The 6,089-nt window shown below is 47.7% G+C and overlaps 1 pseudogene; it reads left to right on the forward strand.

Moving 5' to 3' along the window:
- Positions 1 to 1,274: 1,274 nt before the first annotated feature.
- LOC114515373 lies at positions 1,275 to 2,311 on the forward strand (annotated as a pseudogene).
- Positions 2,312 to 6,089: the final 3,778 nt, after the last annotated feature.

The following is a 6,089-nucleotide window of genomic DNA, read 5'->3' on the forward strand; positions in this document are numbered from 1 at the left end:
AAATATACGTAACGTAAAATTTCCCATTTTTTCCTATTTTTTTTCAGTGTACAGTTCCTTGTCATTAAAGACATCCACACTCAAGTGCCAGTTGGCAGCATCCGGGAGGAGGGCAGTGCTCCTGTGTCTCTCCTCTACAACTCGACAAAGATTCCTCTGCTCAGCCCACTCTGACGCCTGAGTGCCGCCGATGGACCCACACTCTGTGCGTCTGAGGGCGGGTGATTAGACCCCGCAGGGGTGGTGGCAAGGATTCACCCTCAGCCCCAGGGGTCGCCCTGGCGGTTGCATGGTGAGGCCTTTGATTGCCTCCAACTCCTACCCAGTGAAGGAGAAAGGCAGCAGCACTTTGGTGCCCACTATTCGGACACCCCCCTCCCCCCACAGCCGTGGCAGTGCTGGGCAGCGGCAGGGGGCCATGCACGGGTCTCAGGCTTCCCAGCTGCCCTGGTGCCAGAGGCCACGGGAAATGGGAAACTCGGCAGCAGAGGTAGCAAGAGCTGGGTATTGCTTCCCCACCCACCACCATGCCATTGGCACTGAGAGCCGGACAATCCCTGCAGCTGCGCTGTGAGCCCAGTGATGCTACCTGCGACCTCAGTGAAATCCATAACCACAGTGGCATTGGCAGTAACAAGGCATTAGTGACCCCAGAGGCACGAGCAGTGGCAAAGACTGCACCAGGGACACCCTGCAGAGGCGGGTGAGAAGTGGTGCCTCTCACTTGGGACCAGTCAGCGAAAACCCAACCTTTGTGCTGCACTGCCATCTACTGGAAAGCAGAAGAAAAGCCTCTGATGACCAACTGGTTGAATTGTTAAAATTCAGCAGAACTGGATCTAAGAAGTGTTCGCTGCTTCAAATGTGCTGACAGAGGAACAAGCCGCCAAGCACCGCGAATAACCACAGCGCCACCAAAAGGAAGGGCAATGTTCAAAGTCACAAAAGGTTGTGATGTAAACAATGGAGAATTAAAAACAGCTGTCATGAAGTATCTCAAAGAGATGCAAGAAAACCGAGAAAGGTAGTTCAGTGAGCTCAGAAATAAAATCAATGAACAGGAGTATTTACTAAAGAGATTTAAACTCTAAAACCAACCAACCGACCAACAAACCAAACAAACAAATTCAGAGTTGACAAACAGTAAACGAGATGAAAAACTCAGAAAGAAGTGGGAACAGAGCAGATCCAGTAGAAGAGAGAATTCTCAAGCTTGGAGATAGAAACAGAAATGGCTCAGGTGGAAGAGAAGAGGGGACTGGATTTTTTTTTTAATGGAAGAGGCCCCTGCTGGGAAGCCAGGGAACCCGCCTGTATCACTGCCCTCCCAGCTGGAGCGCCGGATCCCTGGGAGCTGTGGCTGGGACTGCACCACCAGAGACCAGGCCCTTTGGAGCAGTCCTCCGCGGCCATGCCAAGGGCCGGCCAGAGCCACTGACCGGCGGAGCAGGGGCCCTGCGGGAGGGAGGAAGATCTTCCCACAGAACTCCCTGTGGGTTTGCCAGCCCACAGAGCCGACTGCAGGCTTGGACAAGGAAAAGAAACTGAGGAAGCAAGATGAAGGGAGGGCATACCCCCTGGGCAACCTCGGGACAGAATCGGGGCAGGAGACCAAGAGGCTTGTGGAGCATTGCCTTCCTAGGAGGGGCACTCCTGCATGGCCGAGGGTAAGGCTGGGGATGTCTAGCATGAGCACAGCAACCGCTTGGAGGGGTTTGAGTGGGGTGGGCCACTGCTCCCCTGGAAAGGTGGTTTCCGAGGCACTGGCTCCATTCTGTGCAGCGGCAAAGAGAACCAGGACAGGGATGCCTACTTGGATGTGGATGAGGCAACACTCTGGAGTATGGGGAGCCACAGTCCCCAGAAGCTGCACCGCCTGCGCCACGAGGAGCCCAAAGTCGGGTAAAATTGAGAGAGAGGCATTCCGGGCACAGCCCTAAGTGGCAGCCCTCCCAGTGCACGGATCACACCCAAGTTCTCTAAATAGGCCAGGATGAGGTGCCCCTACCAGCAACAGAGAGAGCAGCAAGCAGGAGGCCATGCAGAAGACCTGCAAGAATAGTGACACTGAGAAAGTAACCACAATCAGGGCCCCAAAGGTTCTGGTCAGGGACCTTGAATGGCAGCCCTCCTGTGGGGACTGTTTCAAATGCCTCATCTGCTTGGACTCATACTCAATGCCCCTAACGTCCATCCAGTGTGGTGGGTACACTGTGAGAAGTGCTGCCTGTGGACCCTGGGTGACCAGGAGCTCTGCCCTCAGTGTAACACTATCACAGAGACTGGGGACCTGTGGGGAATATGCTTGTGAGCGAGCCACCCTGGAAGGCCTTGTCTCAAGCAGCCCCACCTGCCTCTGTGGTGTAACCCTATCCCTTGGACATATTTGCACACAGGTTCCCTGTGTACATACATGCACATTTACACACACACACACACACACACACACACAAAGGCCTCTGGAGCCAGAGTAGAGGCTGAGGCCCAGGCCCTGTCTGCTGGCTCCCACCAAAATTGGGGATCATACCTATTCCAGGTTCTGTTCCCAGGATGGGGCAGGTAGGTGTATGTGAGGTGGGTGGCAGGGCAAAGCCCCTTAGATCCTGCCCCCAGGTCAACTGACAGACAGACAGAGAGACACATATAAACACCAGACTGAAGTCCTTCTCCCTTTGTAAACTACATTTGACTTAGATTAAACCAATATAAACAGCTAAAAAAATGAAAGAACTCTATGAGAACTAGCTAATTGCATTAGAAAGGGCAACGTAAGGATATCAGGTATCCCAAAGGGAGAGGAGAAGGAGAAGGAAACAGGGAGCCTACTTAAAGAAATAATAGATAAGAACTTCTCAAAACTAAGGAAGGAGCTGGACATATAAGTACAAGTAGCTAACAGAACACCTAATTATCTCAACAAAAAACACCTCCAGGATATTATAGGGAACCAGTCAGCATGGCAATGGTGAATGTAGCCCAGCCCCAAACTGGAAAACTGGTGGGTGCAAGGCAGCACACAGGACCCAAGTGTGCAGACCAGCTTTCCCATGGGGAACCAGGCCGGCATTGTACTTAGGCTGCTTTAAGGCTTGCTTTTGCTAAAACTCCCTCACCCTGAATTAAGCCTGCAGATATGTAATGTATATCTCTGAAGCACTCTCTAAAGTCTGTGCTAAGCCTTCCCAAGGATGGAATGTAACTAGATCAATCACTTTTATCACTTCTTCTTGCATTTGCAACATTTTTCCTTTGTTATCTGTAAGAAGTAATCACTTATAGTAAACCTAAGTATAATGAGTGAATGAGAACCTTCTTTGATGTAATGCTACTGGAAAGCAATAAAAGCCTGTCCAGGCAAGGGTTGGTGTGCTCTGTCTCTCAGAAAGTGGCCATGCCATCCCTTTTTCTCCACAGGACTTCTGCAGTCCATGTTTGTTTGTTGCATCCACAACACACAGACCCCGCTGGCAGGAGTCTGCATCAATACATATTAAAACAGTGAAAAAGGGGTGTATAGTGCCAACTATAAAGAAAGAATTCTAGGTAGGTAGCCTTTTTGCACAAATACATCAAAATTACAACAACAAAAAATAGAAAAACCATCACTCAGGAATGTCAAATATCAAGCTGACTGGAAATCTGTCAACCACAAAATTGAGTTGAATGGAAGTCTGACAACTATGGAATTAAAGAGATTACCATCCAGACTGGCAGGAGGGGTAAGGATATGGAATGGGCTGGTCCCACACCCACGTGGATAAAAATTCAGGAGGGATATCTTGGGAGTGAGGATTCCCAGACTGGAAGTCTAGTTCCAGGAAGATAAGTGCCCACAACTTCTGGCTACAAAGCCTAGTGGGGCGTGAATCAATGGGAAAAACTTTCTGGAGTCCCAAGCAGTTCCTCTTAAAGAACCCTCACACAGACTCACCTACTCAGACTCACACTCTCTAAGCTCCAGCACCCAGTAGCAGCTTGAAAGACACTCCTGTGGTATACAAGGAGAAACTGAAATGTCTGGCATCAGGGTCAGTAGAGACCATTGTCCTTTTGCTATACCCATCTCCCACAGAGCTGGCAAGCTGATGCCATATCTGAGACTCCATCAACCTGGGTAATTCTTTCTGACCTGCCTTAGAGATCCCCAGAAGCTCTGCACCACCCAACTTATAGGCCCACCCAAGGTGCTTTTCCATTAGAATGGCTGGTCTTAGCTCCTAAATCCTATCAAACAAGCAACTCAGACTTCAGTGAGCCCTATTGGAAGCCAGGTTAGATTCATAGCTTGGCTTCACCTGGGAATCTCCAAGCCCAGCATGAGTAGCAGCCATATCAGATTGCTTTATAGCTCAGGCATGGTACCCTGGGCAAAACACAGATGGGGGCTGACCTTGGCCTGCACCACCCATGAAATCCCAGGGCCAGTGCACCTAGTGGACAACTATAACACATGTTGGAGCACCCACCCTGCCCCTGCACAATTGATCCTCCATGGACAGTGGAGATTGGTGGTCAGTGGTCACAGCCAGTCCTTGCAGTTGACTGGCCTGGCTAAATTCCTCCTATTGACCTGCCAACAGCAATCAAGTGTCAACCACAAGAGGAGGGTGTACTCAGCCCACACGAGGGCACATCTTGAGTACCCAGCTTGAGTGATAGGGGTGTCTGTGCCACTGGATCCTACAGGACACCTACTACATTAGGCCACACTACCAGGACAGGGAGTCAAAGTGTCTCTGCCTAATACATAGAAGCAAACACAGAGAAGATGCCAAAATGAGGAGACAAATAAACAGCCTAAATGAAAGAACAGATCAAAACTCTAGAAAAAGAGCTAAACAAAATGGAGATAATCAACTTATCAGATGCAGAGTTCATAACCCTGGTTATAAGGATGCTCAAGAAACTTAGTGAGGGCCTCAGCAGCATAAAAAAGACCCAGCCAGAAAGAAAGGATGCACTAATTGAAATAAAGAACAATTTACATGGAAACAACAGGAGAGTGGATAAACCTGGGAATCAAGTCAATGATTTGGAACATAAGGAAGCAGGAAACAACCACACAGAGCAAGAAGAAAAAAGAATTAAAAAAATGAGGGTAGCATAAACAGCCTCTGGGACAACCTCAAGTGGTCCAACATTCTCATCATAGGGGTGCCAGAAAGGGAAGGGAAAGAGCAAGAAACTGGAACTCTATCTGAAAAAAAAAGTAGTGAAAGAAATCTTCCCTAATCTGGTGGAGGAAATAGACATGCGAGTTCAGGAGGCACAGAGAGTCTTAAAGTAAGACGGATGAAAAGAGGCCCACTCCAAGACACATCATAATTAAAAGGCCAAAGGTTAAGGATAAAGAAAGAATCTTAAAATTTTAAAAAATAAGAAAGAATTCTAAAGTCAACCAAGGGGGAGAAAAGACAGTAACATACAAAGGAAACCCCAAAGCAGGCTGTCATGAGAATTCTCAGCAGAAACTCTACAGACTAGGACAGAGTGGAATGGCATATTCAAAATATTGAAAGAGAAAAACTGCCAGCCAAAACTAATCTACCTAGCAAAGTTATACTTCAGTTACGGAGGAGAAATAAAGGCCTTCCAGACAAACAAAAGTTGAGGCAGTCACCACAACAAAACCTGCCACACGCGAAATGTTGAAAGGAGCTTTTCTAACCAGAAATAAGAAGGCAAAAGTGTACAAAAACTTAGAGTAAGGTGATAGATTCAGAAAATTGTGATTCTGTTACAGAATAGGGTGTTAAATTTTTAATTGTAGCATAAAGGTAAGAAAGAAAAAGCATGAAAAACAATTATAGCTACCTCAATTTGGTAATGAACACCCAATATAAAAAGGGATAATTTATGAAAGTGAAAACATAAAAGGGAAGGAAGGAAAGGACAAGTGTATAGGCAAAAGAAGATAATATGTTATCAGAAGAAAAATAACTATTTTATCCATGAGTCATTTTATATAAACCTCATGGTAACCACAAAACAAACATTTAGGGCAGAGCCCTGGCCTGTATGGCTTGGTTAGAGCATCATCCCAGAGCAGAAAGGTTGCAGGTTTGATATCCTGTCTAAGTGGGGACGTG

The sequence above is a fragment of the Phyllostomus discolor genome, chromosome 8 (assembly GCF_004126475.2).
Source record: "Phyllostomus discolor isolate MPI-MPIP mPhyDis1 chromosome 8, mPhyDis1.pri.v3, whole genome shotgun sequence".
NCBI classification, from domain to species: domain Eukaryota; kingdom Metazoa; phylum Chordata; class Mammalia; order Chiroptera; family Phyllostomidae; genus Phyllostomus; species Phyllostomus discolor.